At 41.4% G+C, this 16,428-nt stretch overlaps 1 protein-coding gene across 3 annotated transcripts in view; it reads left to right on the top strand.

The window, feature by feature from the left end:
- The first annotated feature begins 12,446 nt into the window (after positions 1 to 12,446).
- The window catches only part of SMAD1 (SMAD family member 1), a 78,527-nt gene continuing 74,545 nt past the window's right edge, over positions 12,447 to 16,428 (top strand). The window contains exon 1 of one of the 3 annotated variants that reach the window (XM_047856573.1): positions 12,447 to 12,700. The gene's annotated coding sequence lies outside the window, so the exon portion shown is untranslated. Of the gene's footprint in view, positions 12,701 to 13,862; positions 13,884 to 14,155; positions 14,174 to 16,428 lie in introns of those variants that run through there. The other 2 variants (XM_047856577.1, XM_047856578.1) reach the window with 2 other exon arrangements.

The raw sequence follows: 16,428 nt of genomic DNA, 5'->3' as shown, positions 1-16,428 counted from the left end.
GTTCAATATAAGTTGGTTCCCTAGCAACCAATGTGATCAAATGGATGTTTTCAAATCATTATCATAAAGTCATTTATTTAAATATTTTTGTGTATTTCAATCTATGCAACTATTTTATTGATACACAAATTGTCCCATCTTTGGCTACAGGAGCTTCTTCTTTTTGTTTTTAAGTTTATTTATTTATTTTAAGAGAGTGAATGGGGGAGGAGCAGAGATAGAGGGAGAGAGGATCCCAAGCAGGCTCCACACTGTCAGTACAGAGTCAATTGTGAGGCTCGAACTCAGGAACCATGGGATCATGACCTGAGCTGAATGAAGTCAAATGCTTAACTCTTGAGCCATCTAGGCACCCCTACAGTGGCTTCTTTGAGTCCATTTCTGAGTTTTCTGAAATAACTCCAGTAACCATTGTTAGCTTCCTTTGCTTTCTAGTATGATAGGATGATTCATAGTCATCTTATGTTTTTCTTAGTCCAGATCCACAATCAGTTATTTCTCAAAAAAGTTCTGGTTTCCTTAATGGGGCATGGTATTCAGAGACCACAGTTTGGGAGCTGAAGGTGCTCGTTGCTATTACATTGGTAATTATTTGTAGAACTTTTTCCTCAAAAGAGCCTTTTTTAGACAAAACACATCATGAGTTCATACTGATATTTCCAATTCAAAAATAAGGTTAAAGCATTTTTATCTATATTTGTATTGCTTTTCTCCTATGCTGAAAGTCTTGGTTTGCAACAATGTTTAAATAATTATTTTTATTATATATTTTTATTACAACTTCAGAAAAAAAAATGCCAAATGTTATTACTAACAATGTGACTTGTGAAAACAGTTTGATTTTTTTAAATTTCTTTTTGTCCTTAGATTATATCCCACTAGGTATTTACAGTCAGATTGCTGTATTTTTTGTCATTTGAAATATTTCCCTTTTTTATATTACAGGCTTGATATACAGTTCAGTTCATTTGTTCGTTTTGATTTTTGTTTTTTGTTTCTTTTTAAAAATTACCTTTGCTTTATAATTAGGTAAAACATTTTAAGGGTTCTAAAGTCAAATCCACAAACATGATATATTCAGAGAAATCTAGTTTCCATCTCTGTTTACTTTATTCTCTTTCTCCCCTGTATATAACTTGTTAAAAAAAGGTTTGGTTTATCCTTCCATTTTTGTTTGATATGAGCAAATATATAGAGAGATATATTCATATCCCTCCATTTTCTTTTTTTTTTAAGTTTATTTATTGTGTGTGTGTGTGTGTGAGAGAGAGAGAGAGAGAGAGAGCAAGCAGGGAAGGGGTAGAGAGAGGAGACAGAATCCCAAGCAGGCTCTGTGCTGTTAGTGCAGAGCCCAACACGGGGCTCAATCTCATGAACCATGAGATCATGACCTGAGCCAAAATCTAGAGTAGGACACTTAACAGACTAGCCACCCAGGTGCCCCTATCCCTCTGTTTTCTTAAAATAGATGATAACATACCTACATAGATGAAAACTATACACACTTTTCTCCACCTTACTTTTTTTCACCTAACAATATATCCTGGTGATACATTCATACAGAATATAGAAAACAATCCTAACTCCTTATTACTGTTCCAAAGTACTCCATCATATTAATTCAACTAGTTCTCCAGGAATGGATGTTAGCATCATTTCCAGGCTTTCACAAAGCCGAAGTTTTTGAGAATGAACAAATGATAAGTAGTGTCCAATGAATCTGAACCATCCAACAGAAGACAGACAAGCATTCAATGGATTTGGCAATATGAAGATCAATGAAATCTTAACGAGGACTGTGTAGTATATGCACAACTAACCTAGCAATGTGCAGTGGCCCTAGCTGAGCAAGAATAGTTTCAATGCCATGGTGCAAACTGAAATTGGATCTTAGCGGGTCACAGAGTGAATGTGATATAAGAAATAAGAGACAGCAGGAAATATAAACTGCTTTCTCAGGAAGTTTGAATGAGAAGGGACATAGAATAGATATAACTAGAGAAATATTTGGGAACAGGATTGGTTTTATTTTAGTGGCTCTCTTTTGTATGTTTATGAATGTTTGTGTAGTTGTATTTTTAGGACAGCAGATATTAGAGCATGTTTATTACTTGGGGGAAGGGGCCACGAAGAAGAAAAGTTAAAACAAGAGGGAAAAAAGATATTGCTGGTGGAGAAATTCTAGAATTCTTTATTTGTGAAGAGAAGACTCTTGAGGTTGTTGAGAATGTGGTTGGAAAATATAAATGTGTGACCAGCATTTTATTTATTTATATATATATATTTATATATTTATATATTTATATATTTATAAATGAATATATAAATATAAATAAATATATATATCTCCCTGGCCCGATCCTTGTCCTTTTGAAGCTCATAGTACAAGAAGTGTTTATCCTTTTCACAGTGTTCTCTCTTCTGGTCCATCACTGTCACTAACTCCTAGTCCAAACTACTGTTTGTTTTCTCTTATGACCACTGTCGCAGCATCCTACATGGCCTACCTGATTTCCCTTTTGATTCTTCTGTTGTTCCTACTTTTCTATAGAGAAGCCAGGAAAATGTAACCCAAATCCTGTCTCTTCCCCGCTTAAAACTATTCAATGACTTCCTGTTGCACTTTGGATAAAATCTTAAATCCTTATGAGGGGCTACAAAGGCTCTGTAACTTCTTCCCAGCTTCCTTCGCATTGTCCACATCTCAGCTTAAAATTTTCCTCTCAGGTAGGCCTTCTCTGTCCACCCTATCTAAAATAGAACCCTGCCCACTCCCTGAAGGTCACTATCACATCACCTTGTTTCATGTCCTCACAGCTTAAATGATCATATCATAACTTACCTAGTCTTCCCTTGTTCATTGTCTGTCTCTCCAATTAAAATATGTGCCAACCAAAAGTAAAAGCTACTTGTTCACTATTATGACCTTGTGCCTAAAACTATACCCAGCGCATAGTAGGCACTCAATAAACATTTCATGACTGAACTAATATTGTTCTTTGTAATCTTCCCATCTTTTACCTATTATTTTCTTGCCTTTGGTTTTACACAAGGCATTTCAGGTTAACAGTTACAGTTCTGGGGGCCAATACAACTCCAGAAACTTTGAAATGGATAACATTTGGGTTTGGACTCCATAAAAACAAACTGCAAACTTCAGGCAACTTTATTTAGGCAAAGTGGAGTATTCTTGGGTTAATCAGGAAAACAAAAGAAAACAATAAGCAACAACAACAAAAAAAAAACCCTGATCACCTGGTCTCAGGTGGAAAAGGGCAACGTTATGCTTTCTTTTGAAAAATGAGCTAACTGGGCATATGCAGAGTGGAAGAATCCTCTAGGAAACCAGAAGAGGATTCTCTGTGAGGGAATGACCCTTTTGATCCACAGTTGTACAAATAAATTGCAGTCTGTGGCTGTCCTACTATGCTAATGCATGAGACTTTCTAATTTGGAGGTAAAATATTAGCAAGTCAGTTTGGCCACAGCTCTATGGCTACATGTTACCATATACTTTCTACTTAGCAAAGATCATATTTTGAGTTCCATCTGTCTGACTTCTGGGTTTCCTTCTGGTTTGCCTCCATACTCAGGACAGGAAGCAGGTGTTATTTACTGACTATCTTCCAAAAATTCCTGAACAGACAGAGCTCAAATGTGGTTAGCTCAGTTGGACACCCAAGCCTTCTAGATTAATCACTACTGATCATTGTTTTTATTTTCAAATTAGATTCCTCATCACAACCGCTACGGTTGGATAACATTCACTAAGGTAAATCTCACACAGCAAGTTTTTTAAAACAGAAAATATTTTAAACAACAACAAAAAAATTTACTATCTTCAGTTATGTAATGGACTTTAGAGGTAACAAAACAACACTAAAAATTCCTGTCCTAGAAGGAAGTATCCAAAGAGATAAAAACTTAAAGTTTAATGCAAAATTTCAAAGGCTTTTTCTTGTCCATTTATCATAATAAGAGAAAAAGAAAAAGCTAAGATACATTTTGCAACTACAAATCATATGTGACTTTGTTTCTGGTATTCATTTCTAAATAACCTAAATTCTATTTTGCAGGTAAGAGCCCTTGGGTGGGGTCATGTTCACAAGCCCCTGAGGTTTTCTTCTCATTTTTTGGCTCAGCTCCTGAAATCATTTTTCTTATTGCCTCCCTCCAAACCAAAGGGAATGCATTCTTTGTCCCTATCAGTGCTATGTTTTTAAGTTCCTGTTTATGTTTAAAAAAAAAATGGGGCGCCTGGGTGGCTTAGTTGGTTAAGCGTCCAACTTAGGCTCAGGTCACGGTCTCAGTTTGTGAGTTCGAGCCCCGTATCAGGCCCTGTGCTGACAGCTCAGAGCCTGAAGTCTGCTTCGGAGTCTGTGTCTCTCCATCTCTCGGCCCCTTCCCTGCTCATGCTCTGTGTCTCTCTGTCTCTCAATAATAAATAAAAGTTAAAAAAAAAATTAAAAAAATTAAAAAGCAAAAAAGACCTACCTAGGGAGTTGACTCCTTAAGAGTGAAAAACTATGGATTCTTTCTCATAACCATCCGGAGAAAATGTTCCCACTTTACTCTTTTCCCAGAAAGAAAGTTTGGAAGAAGAAATTATTTTAAAGGATTATTTGTGCCTCAGTAAGGTCATATACCTTAGTTTGGAAAAGCTGCTCTGTCTTAGGCATGACCTGATTTAACAATTGCCTCAACTACAAACACAGAGGCTGTTTCTACACGTATTTCTGCACTTCTTACTAGAACAGATGATTTTTTACACAAAGCTTATTAAGTTCCTGAATAGACATTTATAAGATTTTCATGACATGCCTCACTTACTACCAAAGAACAACTTGTACATTCTCTGAGGAAATATCAAAACACAATATAAATGCATACGCCTAACATTTTTACGGAATAAAGAGAAGGGGAGTATTAATATACCAAGATCTTCAAAAGATTGCCTGCCTAAGTGTTCATGGGTCTCAACCATTCTAGTTGGAAATAAGTGACAAATATAATAAGGCAAAATAAAAAACTTTCTGGAACTCCTAGTCACCTATCCAATATTCAGTGGTATGCTGGTAAATGTTTGACAACTGGCTCTTTTTTTTTTTTTTTAAAGGGCCTTAATTTGTGGTGTTTGCCAATTTTTGTGGTGTAAAGATTCCCACTGTGACCAATTTCAGGCTACCAAGGTGTTTAACAACCAACTTGTAAAAATCTTGAAAATTTACCTATCGGCTCTCACAAGCCAGGCAGAGCCATTCGGAGCACATCACTGCATTCACCCTCTCCTTCTCCATCACCAGCAGAAATACCATCTGTTGTGGCAATTTTCTAGGATTAAGAACAAAAAAATTGACACTTGCCAGCCATCTTTGCAAAGAGAGGAGGCCAGATGACAATATTTACTAAGGAGAAGTAAACATATGTCATGGTTGTAGTAATGGCCTATCACAGATGGTGGTGGTAGTGTGTGTTCCTTAAAGGACTTCAGACTCAGTTTACCCCTTTTGTCCTTGTCCTTCTCTTTTTCCAGCCTGGAATGCAAACATGATGACTCGAGCTCCAACAGTCATTTTATAATCACCAATGAGGGAGAGGACAAGGAAATCACAGAGATCTTGGCTCTGACATCTTTGACTTGCCTCACCACCCCTGGAATTCCTATTTTTGATCTTCTCTTAACAAGAGATAAAGTAAGCTCCTTTATTGCTTAAGCCACTGTCATTTAGCTTTTGTGTTAAAGGCAACCATTTTAGTCTTTCAATTAAATTTGTCAATGGATGCCGGCTTAGTGAAGAGAAATTGCCACCAGAAGAAAAACTATTTAAGAGTTTTTTTCTGGGCGCCTGGGTGGTGCAGTTGGTTAAGCGTCCGACTTCAGCCAGGTCACGATCTCGTGGTCCCTGAGTTCGAGCCCCGCGTCAGGCTCTGGGCTGATGGCTCAGAGCTTGGAGCCTGTTTCCAATTCTGTGTCTCCCTCTCTCTCTGCCCCTCCCCATTCATGCTCTGTCTCTCTCTGTCCCAAAAATAAATAAACGTTGAAAAAAAAAATTTAAAAAAATTAAAAAAAAAAGAGTTTTTTTCTTTTGGGGGTGCTAGGGTGGCTCAGTTGGTTAAGCATCTGACTTCAGCTCAGGTCATGACCTCACAGTTCATGGGTTCAAGCCCCACGTTGGACTATCTGCTGTCAGCGCGGAGCCTTCTTCGGATGCTCTGTCCTTCTGTCTCTCTCTCTCTCTCTCTGCTCCTTCCCTGTTCTCTCTCTCAAGAATAAATAAACATTAAAAAAAAAAAGAATTTTTTTCTTTTTGGAAATCAGATAGTCGTTACAACTTAAAAGCTGACCAGTCCACTAAATATTTTGTTGGTATGAGTCTACCTAAAACACTTGACTTTGGAGCCAGAAGTTGTGCCCAACACACACCAGGCACTGTGAACACCGTGAAAAAAAAATTGACTACTTTTACTGAACATAGACAATATACCAGATACCAAGTTAAGCACATTCAAGGCATCAGCATACTTGCTGTGTGACCTTAGACAAGTCACTTAACATCTTGCACTTCATTTTCTTCATCTATAAAATGGAGATAATATAATAGCTATATCGCTGGAATTTTTGAAGGATAAAGGAGTTAAAAACATATATGTAAGGTGCTGAAAACAATGCCTGGAAAATTGTAAACACTAAATAAGTATTAGCTATCACCTTTAATCTTATTCTTATCCCCCCACTAACCCTATTCAGTAGGCACCGATATTAGCAGCAGATGAGAAGAATGGTATCTATCTCATGGGGAGGTTCTCAAGCTGGAAAATGATGCCTCTCAGGCATCTCGTGTGGGAGAATGAAGGAGACCAGGCAGGAAACATGGGTCAGGGTCATACTTCAAGAAACCTTGGGTACCAGGCCTCAGAGTTAGAAGTCTATTGGGAGTCACTGCTGACCCATTGAACTTTTTGGTCGGGGGGGAATGACATGGACAAACAACTCCTTTTGGGAGATTATTCACCAATTAGAATGATATGAGTTTCACTCAATGCATGGAGGAGAGTTGGAGACCACCACAGAGGTCTAGGCATGAGATCCAAGTACCTGGGGGCATGGAAAAGGAAGGACGTGAGCGAGTTTGAAGAAACATGTGAACATCTTAGGAAAGGAATGAACCCATGGAAACTTCTCCCCGTATGATTTAACTGGCAAGGAGTAGATGTGACAATTCAGCAGTTTAGCACGAGGCACAAGCTTGGGGCTGAACATTTGTTAGGTGAATTTAGAAACAATAGCTTGAACAATAGGTCGTAAACTCATAACATTAGGATCAGTCTTGGTTAATAATGGTTGAGTTAATAGACGTCAGATAAGCAGAAAATGCTGTGGATATATTATATTTTAGGAATTCAGTAGCACTGATACTCACTGTGAGGTTTGGGGGAATAACAACATTGAAGTTCTTTGTGGCAGGCAAATGGAGGAAGAAATAGCGTTTCAAGGCTTGTGTCTAGATGCTATAAATATTGCACTACCCCGCCTGGAAATGGGGCCCCAGAGAACAATTCTGCTAAGCAAAGCTTACAGAACATCCCACAAACTTCAGAAACTGTGGGAATTCATATAAAATTCTACTGTCACGATAATAATTATTATAAAATGTTGACATAGAACTCATAGTGTATAGACTGTTATGAAACTCTTAGAAAGGGGCTAACAGCGTTTTGCAAATTCCTGGAATTTATAATTAGAAATTAGAAATTTAAATAAGTAAAATAAATATTTATTTAAATAAATAAATTAGAAATTCAAACTTGAGAGTGAAGGCAATCATGAGAAAGAACCATTACTGCAAAAATATGCTGTCCTTTAAGAAAAACACCAATTGGAATTTTCACAGCAGTTCAATTAGATATTTATTCCTTCAGCAAATATTTGAGTGTCTACTGTGATAGGTCTGTGCAAACTTTGGGCATGCAGTGGGGAAACAACTAGACATAGTTCTCACCCTCATAGTACTTAGAAGGCAAGTAGGGTCTTCCCACGGATATTAAACAGCATGCCTAAACACATTCCTAATTATAAGCAGCCAAAAACTCTCTGGAGGAAAAGGTGCGATGAGAGAATAGAGGGATTTCAACATCAAAAATTCATAATTTGCAGGCATCTGGGTGGCTCAGTCAGTTAAGCATCTGACTTCTGTTGATGTCACGATCTCACAGTTCGTGGCTTCGAGCCCTGCATCAGGCTCTGTGCTGACAGCTCAGAGCCTGGAGTCTGCTTTGGATTCTGTGTCTCTTTCTTTCCCTGCCTCTCCACTGCTTTGTGCTCTCTCTCTCTTTCAAAAATCAATAAACGTTAAAAAAAATGTTTTTTAATTCATAATTTGCACTTTTTCCCCCAACTATACCTATCACTGGAACATTCCTTTTTAATGTGTAGTATACCACACCAGGGATCTTTGGTGGGCTCATTCCAGGGAAATTGATTCATTCAAATTCACTTAAGGTCTGTGACACAAAACCCACATTACATTTTTTATATTGAGTAGAGTCATATCTTTTAAAATAAATGTTGGGGTTCATATTTTGTATATTTAGTATTTGCAGCCAATTTTCAGGGCTCTCCCTTATTGTAAATTATTAGTTGTTTTTTATTTTAAACAAGCTAGTTCAATAGCATAATTAATTTGCCTTCAGTTCCTTGATACCTCCTTTTCTCTGAGGAGCTTATCCTCCTCAGCCACCCACTGTCTCTGGTCACACCGCTAGACCTCGGCATTACCCAAACTGCTCCAGCTCCATCATTTCAAGCAACCCATTCTCAGACTGTTCTCCAGCATTTGGGAGTGGTTCCCAACTTCAGGAATTCTTAGATTCCACTGGGACCTCCAATCCATTGATCGTGTTACTTTTCCATTGTCCTTTACTCCTGTATGTCCTCACCTCCCTCCTTCCCACACCCTCTTCTCTCTAACCCTTTTTCCCTCCATCACACCCACCTGCAAAATCCTAGCTTTGCCCCGTAGGCTGACGAGGCTGGGAAAAAATCCACAGCCACGCTGACTGGTCCTGCTTTAAATTCATGACCACTAACCTCAAATGGGCACTTAATAGCACTGCCTGGCAATCCTACCACATTTCCGTAGTTCATTTGCTCTCAAACTCTCCCAGAAGATAACTCATATCTGCTGCTCTCTCCAAACTCCATAGTCTCTCCCACCCTCTCCATTGTCAGGAAGTAGGGTCTGTGGCTATTTCACTAGGATAAGAGAAGCAGTAGAAGAGAACTTCCCTATGTTCCCACCTCCACAGCCACCAGCCCAGGTACATCTGGGCCCACACACTGTCTTTCCTCCTATGTCTAGCTTCTCCTTTGGTCAGCACACTGGCCTCCTGGCTCTTCTGTGAATGGGTGAAGTAGACTCAGGTTCAGGTGCCCTTCACTTGCTCTTCACTTTGCTTGGGAGTCTGGAGACCCTCCTCCTAGGTCAGTGGCATGCCCTGTCTTTTCCTACAAGACCTCTTGTTAGGGAGTTTGCCCTAGCCCTAGAAATAGAAACCTTCCCCGTTCCTAATCCCTTCCTACCCTGTTTCTTCCATCCCGTGTACCATCCTCCACCCTCCACCCCCAACCCCGCTAGCGTATTTGTGTGTTTATTCATTATTTGTCTTCTTTGATGAGAGCACGGATTTTAATCTGCATAGTTTGCCATTATATGCCCTGTAATTAGAACAGTGCTCCACTCATTTGTTCATTCATTCATTCAACAGGTGTTTAATAAGCTTCTATTAGGGCACAGGTACTGCTCTAGGCTCTGAGACAATAGCAATGAATAGAACAGGAAAAAAAATCCTGCTTTTTTGGCTAAGCAAGTAGTTAGGTAGTGATAAGTGAAACATCCACGGCCAAGCAGGGAAAGAGCATTATAGGTTGTGTGTGTTTGGGAGAGGTGGGCAAAATTTTAGAGTGACCAGGGTGGGTCTCATTGAGAGGGAAACACTTGGGTGAAGACCTGAGGGGGGTGAGGGAGCAGCCCATGGTGGAAAGGGCTTTCCAAGGAGGAAACATCTAGTGCAGAGGCCCTGGGGTGGATTGCACCCAGGTTGTTGTTCCAGAACGTGTGAGGAGGTTAAGTTGACTTGAGGAAGTAAGCAACTGAGAGAATAGGAGACCAGATGGGAGCGGTAAAGGGGAGCCAAGAGGGCAGATTAGGTAGGGGTTTGTGCACATTGTGAGAACCCTTATTTTGAGTGAAATGGGGAGCCATGGGAAGGTTTTTTTGTGGTTTTTTTTTTTAATTTTTTTTTTCAACATTTATTTATTTCTGGGACAGAGAGAGACAGAGCATGAACGGGGGAAGGGCAGAGAGAGAGGGAGACACAGAATCGGAAACAGGCTCCAGGCTCTGAGCCATCAGCCCAGAGCCCGATTCGGGGCTCGAACTCACAGACCGCGAGATCGTGACCTGGCTGAAGTCGGACGCTTAACGGACTGCGCCACCCAGGCGCCCCGGGAAGGTTTTTTTTTGATACAATGATATTAATACACAAGCCATATTCAAGCTTTGACAATTGTCCCAATAATGTCCTTTAAAAAAAAAGTATCTAATTTTTTATTACCATTTAAAGAAAGAACTTGCATAAAGGGCAAAATCAAATTGCATGGCATGTATAGAATTAATAATTATGATTTTCAGCTACCAGGTAGGACTGCACGAGGAAAGGTCATCTATAGCTTAAAATTTAATAATTCTATAATTTTTATAATATAAAAACTAAGTTTTATTCTGTCATTTTGTAGCTTCTTCCCTAATCCTGGATCCAGTCAAGGAGCATACACTGCCCTTAGTTGTCATGGCTTTTTAAATAGCTGTATTGAATAAAATTCCTATAATTTACCTACTTGAAGTGTACAATTCAATAACTTTTAGTATATCCACAGAGTTGTATAATTATCATTACAAACTAATTTTAGAGCATTTTTCACACACACATGCTCCCAAAAGAAACTCCAGAACTTTTAGCTATCACTCCTCCACAACCTATTTCCCCAAACACAGGCAACTACCATTCTACTTTCTGTCTCTATAGATATTCCTATTCTGGATATTTCATATAAATGGAAGCTTACAATGCATGCTCTTTTGTGTCTGATTTCTTTCACATAGCGTATTTTCAAGTTTCATCCATGTAGAATGTGTCAGTGTTTCATTCTTTTTAATGACTGAATAATGTTCCATTGTATGTATAGCACATCCTATTTATCAAGGAAGGGTTTTGAGCAGAGGAGTGACCTGATCTGAGTGGCATTTGACAAGGCTCATTCCAGCTGTTGTTCCAAGGAGTGGAGAATGATGAACTGTGTCAAATGCTGCTTTTAGGGAAAATGAGATGAGGCCCAAGAACTGACCAGAAAGTGCTCAAATAGTTTAACAAAGAAATTAGCTGGAACATTCTGATCTATAATTTATAAATGGTATTTTATGTGTTTCATGGGATTTATTGCATATCCTTTGAATAATTACACATGGGATGCAGAAACAAATTAATAAGTAAGAATTTTAAATAAAATGTGGACATGTAATCGCACATGAGCAATTGGAGAGTACCATTATTTCGGTCTCCGATATTTTCCTTATATTGGTGGTAGCGATTCTTTTGGTTCATGTGCAGTTTATTCCTCAGAGTAATTACTCCTCTCTAAACATAACTCAACATTATGGTGATTATCCAAGATTTCATGCCAGCTTCCAGAGAGCTAGCCAAGGGAAAAATTAATCGTTACAAAAAGATATGTTCAACGTCTTTGCAGATCAGGTAGATGAGAGCCAGTTTGTTTTTATTTTAGGGGGTTGGAGTCATCTAAAAGATTGTAGAAATTGGATCAAAAGTTGAGTTCCATTGTGGCAGCTGTCAATTAGGTTAGCTACTGGAATCATTAGATCCCGAACTGGCACAAAACACTACTGATTCCGGGTTTGGTGTAAGCACACGCAACAGAACTAGGCTATCCAATTCTGGGTACAAGCAACTTCTGGGGCTTGCAAAACAGGAAAGTTAGTGAAGGGCAATGGAAACTAGACAGGAAAAGGAGAGCCTTGAAAGATAATTGTCAAAAATGCACTCCACGTTTACGGTACCGTTCGGAGGGCGCGGTGGACGGGTGATGAACATTTCAGGAAATAAATGCTGAACACCAAACTTCATTTGAGGATAATGCACCAAGTCCGCTCCACCCGGACTAAAGGAAGCAGGAGGAGGAAAGTTGTTTTTTCTCCTCGGAATAAATGGGGCGTGGGGCCGGAGGCGGGGGGAGGTGGCTGGCCCCGCGCTCGCGCTAACCGGCGGGGAATTTGGAGAGGATCCCTGGTCGCGCGGCGGCGGCGGCGGCGGCGGCGGCGCGCGGGTGCGCGTGTGAGCAGGCGAGCGAGCGTGCGGGCGGGCGGGCGAGTGCGCTGGGTATTGGCAGCCGAGGAGTGGAGGCTGGGCGGCTCCGACTCCCTGACGCCAGCGCGACCAGATCAATCCAGGCTCCGGGAGCGAGCGGGCGGGCGGGAGGAGGAAGGAGAGGCCGAGCGGCTCAGCCCGGGCCGAGGCGCGGGGAGGGACCCTGCGAGGGCAGCGCCCCGCCGGCCGGACCGGGGCCGCGGGACCCCGCTCGCCCGGCCACTCGTGCGCCCGCGCGGACGGGCGCGCCGCCAACCCGGTAAAACGAAACAGACCTGAGCCCAACTTTCTCCTTTGCCGCGTCCCCGCCCTCCTTCGGCTCCCTGGGCTTTCCAGCGCTGCCGCCGCCTCTTGTGGGGCAGGGCCGGGCCCGCCGGGCTGCCGCGGTCGTGCGGGGCCGGTGACGCGGGCCGCGGCGGGGAGGGGGCTCTTCCCCGCGTGGGGCGGACCGGTGACCCCCCCCCCCCATGATGGCGCCTCCTGGCCGTTCCGAGGAGCGAACCTGCCACCTCCTCCTGTCCTGGCGCCCAGGCGGCCAGGCAGGCAGGGCTCGGCCGGGGTTCTCCTCGCGTCTTTGTTGGGTCTGCAGTGGGGAAGCCGCGCTCCTCGGCCCCGAGCCTCGCCCCCGGCCCCGGCCGCGGCGGGACCTCCCATTCCACCCTCTCCCTCCGCCCGCTCCCCGTTTCTCTTTCCCTTTCCGCAGCCGGGCCGAGGCCCGTCCGCGCGGCCCGCGGGCCCATTGTGTCCCGCGCCGGCCCGAGCGACCCTTGCGGGAGTTGGGCAGCCGCAGGCGCTGCCCTCTACGCGGTCGGCGCCTCGCGGAGCGGGTCTGGCGCGAGGAGGACACCCGGTGCCCTGCTCCCCTCCGCATCCCGGACGGGCTCCTTTCTCTGCCCCGACGAGCCTCTTGGGGGTCGAGGTCAAGGAAAGTTCGCACCGAAATTCCCTCTAATTTATTCAAAGGCTTGGCGGCGGCGCGTAATTTTTTTTTTTTTCCCCCTCTTCCGCCTACACCCCGTGCGTCTCCCAAGTGTCGTCTCATTCCTTTCCCTTTACCGGATTCGATTGCCTCACTGCATGTGTATTTGTGAGTTCGCTGTTGAACAACTGTTCATTTACTCCGCTGTCTTTGTTAGTGTTTCTCGGGGTTGCTGCTGTAGTAAGGTGGGGGGTAGTGGGTGTGAGAGAGCCAGACGTGGGCTTGTTTTTCTAGTTGCTTAATATACATGTAGGCTTAAAGAGAGAACGTTTCCTTGATGTACTTTAGGAAGGGAGGAGGAACAAATGCCTGCCGGATCTTACAACTCCAGTAGCTGCGGCTTTTGTTTATTTTGAGGTGCATACGACTTTTAAATAGACTGTGCAAGATAGCCAGTAAGACGCTTCCCTTCTGAAAATTGAGGCGCGTCTCAGAACCATCTCCTTGAGAAACCATCGTTTCCGTGAGTGCTGTGGCAACCGGTCTTTGCCTTTCTCCTCCTGTTCTCTTCTTGGCATGGTATCTGAAGTTTCAGAGTATGTGGAATGGTAGAGAAGTTGCACGATTGCAGTGTGCCATCCTGTTGCTGGAACTCTTAGCACCTAGATCACAGAATGCCTTTATTTCAGAACGTTTGCTCTAATTGCGTGTGTGGATAACATGCCTGCATTCAGTAACACAATGAGAAAACTGTTCTCTGCCCATGTTGATTTTTGATCTTGTTTATAATTACCACTTTACGTTTTATTGGAGGTAGGTGAGTTGTATTGGAACCACTATTTCAAAAAAGTCGAGGCAGGACCAATGTTCACGGCCTCAGCATTTTCAAGGAGTATAAATATTTTGCATCATTGCTGTTCTGATGTAGGTGCCAGGCCTGAGTATGCTGAACTGATTAAAGTGTTTGTCCTCCTCTCTCCCTCCCTCTTTCCCATTTGCAGTTATTTGATATTTCTCTGCAGGTGGCGTACATTTGTGTGATATTGCAATTCTTAGGAAACTGTAACCAGGGTCGTGAGAGATGATTTTCTAGAGGTGGGTGATGCCAGAGCCTCTCTGGAGGATCCAGGCAGGATCGGGTTTCTTCTGAGGGTAGGGATTTGTCCTTGATTTAGTTTTGACCCTTACAACCATAGGTATGTAACCAAATACATTTTTCCTTTTTGCAGTATCCATTGGTTTTATACCCTTGAAGAGCTGATGACCTTTGTGTTTTAGAGAAATGACCGTTTTTAAGCAATTAAATATGTTAACCTCTTACATCTCTTGGAATTTAAGTAATTTTTTCCCTACTAAGTTCATTAAAGCATTAAGTAAGTCCCATTTTCCCCATATACATTTATTAGTTAAAAAAACTAAATTTCAGTTTGTGATTTTGATTTATAGTAATTCTGGGCTAAAGATAAAATTTAATGACTCGGTTAGATCGGAAAAAGAAGAAACTAGAGTGTAATTAGATGAGTATATTTAAGCTGTAGTCGCCTACATAATCAAGGCCAAGTTGTGTGTGTATAAAAGATCTCATTTGTGTAGTCTTACAAGGCTAATGGAGGCATCATTGAGGCTTTATAAATAATGTAAGTTGTGTATAATGTAGAGTCTCCAGAGACAGCAAAGAAAGCATCATTACCAGCCTTTTCAACCTGCTTGAGATCTTAAATTGATTTACAGCACTGAACTGGTGCAAAATGATACATCAGGATGACATGGGGTCAGCCTGTAAAAGTCTATGATGTCAGCCTATTAGTTCAGTCATCATAATTAAACCATATTACAGGGGCAGCTAAGCAGGAGTCTGGCGTTATACTTCAGATATGGGTGGTTCATGGATTTTGTTTATAGTGGAAAAGCTGAGCAGCCCAGGAACGCTAGTGTTTCTGAAAGAGGGAAAGGCTTACCGAACTCTGAATTTCCGAAGAAATTGAAGATAAATGCAGGGATGTTCAGTCTGCCTTGCCTAAGTAGCTTTCCATTTGGTAGTGGAGGAACAAATGCATTGGGGCTGCTGATAAGGACCTTTGCAGCTCTGATCTGTGTACTGAATCATGCTTCATGTGAGCTTGAATTTAACTTGGCCTTAGGGACCTTCTAAAATATCAGAGGACCACATACTTCTTATCTCTGATCCTTTCATTAGCACTAAGTTGCACCGTATTGATGTATCAGCTGGCATGTTATTTCTTTAACTAGTCAGGGTTATCAGGTCTCCACTGAAAACAAAGATACTTGAATTGAACATATGAACAATTCAGGAAGAGAAGACCTTTGTTTTTTTACTTAAATTTCTGGCAGTCGTATTCAGTTTATGGGTCGTCTGAGGATGACCATATGGCAGTGGCTACCATATTGGATAGTGTATGTAGAACATTTCCATTATCGCAGAAGGTTCTGCTGGATAGTGCTGCTGTAGCACCTTTGCTTCTCCTTCTTTCAGCTACTTTTCTGCTTTTTACTTCTACTAGTCAGTTTGTGGGGTCAAAAAAGAAAGAGATGTATCATTAATTTTTCTACTTTCTAGTTGGCTCTTGATAAGATAAACGCAGTTTGGAAGTAACAAGTACTGGATAAAATGAGGTTGACTTTTCTATGGATCATGTTTATCATAGACCCTAATTTGATTTAGAGCTTTGGATAAGATAAATAGTGGTAGCTGATATTTTCTGAGTTTTTACTGTATGCTTAGTTTTAATACTCATACCTCATTTAAACCCCAAAACTTACCTAAGTACTGTTGTTACCACATTTTACAGGCAAAGAAACTTGAGTTCAGTGATTCAGTGTCTTGCCTCAGGCTACATAACTAGTGAGTGATTATGATTTATAATCTTAGCTGGGATATGAACAGGCAGTTTGACTCTGGAGCCTCACTTTTAACTATATATGCATTAAATATATAAAATACAAATATTCTGTAATATATTTATTGTATAATAATATATTGTATATATTTAGTTTGACTATATATTTTATATATTTTAGTTTGTATTTATGTGTATACTTTTTTTTCG

The sequence above is a fragment of the Prionailurus viverrinus genome, chromosome B1 (assembly GCF_022837055.1).
Source record: "Prionailurus viverrinus isolate Anna chromosome B1, UM_Priviv_1.0, whole genome shotgun sequence".
In the NCBI taxonomy this organism is placed as follows: domain Eukaryota; kingdom Metazoa; phylum Chordata; class Mammalia; order Carnivora; family Felidae; genus Prionailurus; species Prionailurus viverrinus.
The sequence above is the reverse complement of the archived record's forward strand: the minus strand, read 5'-3'. Positions and strand labels throughout refer to the sequence as shown.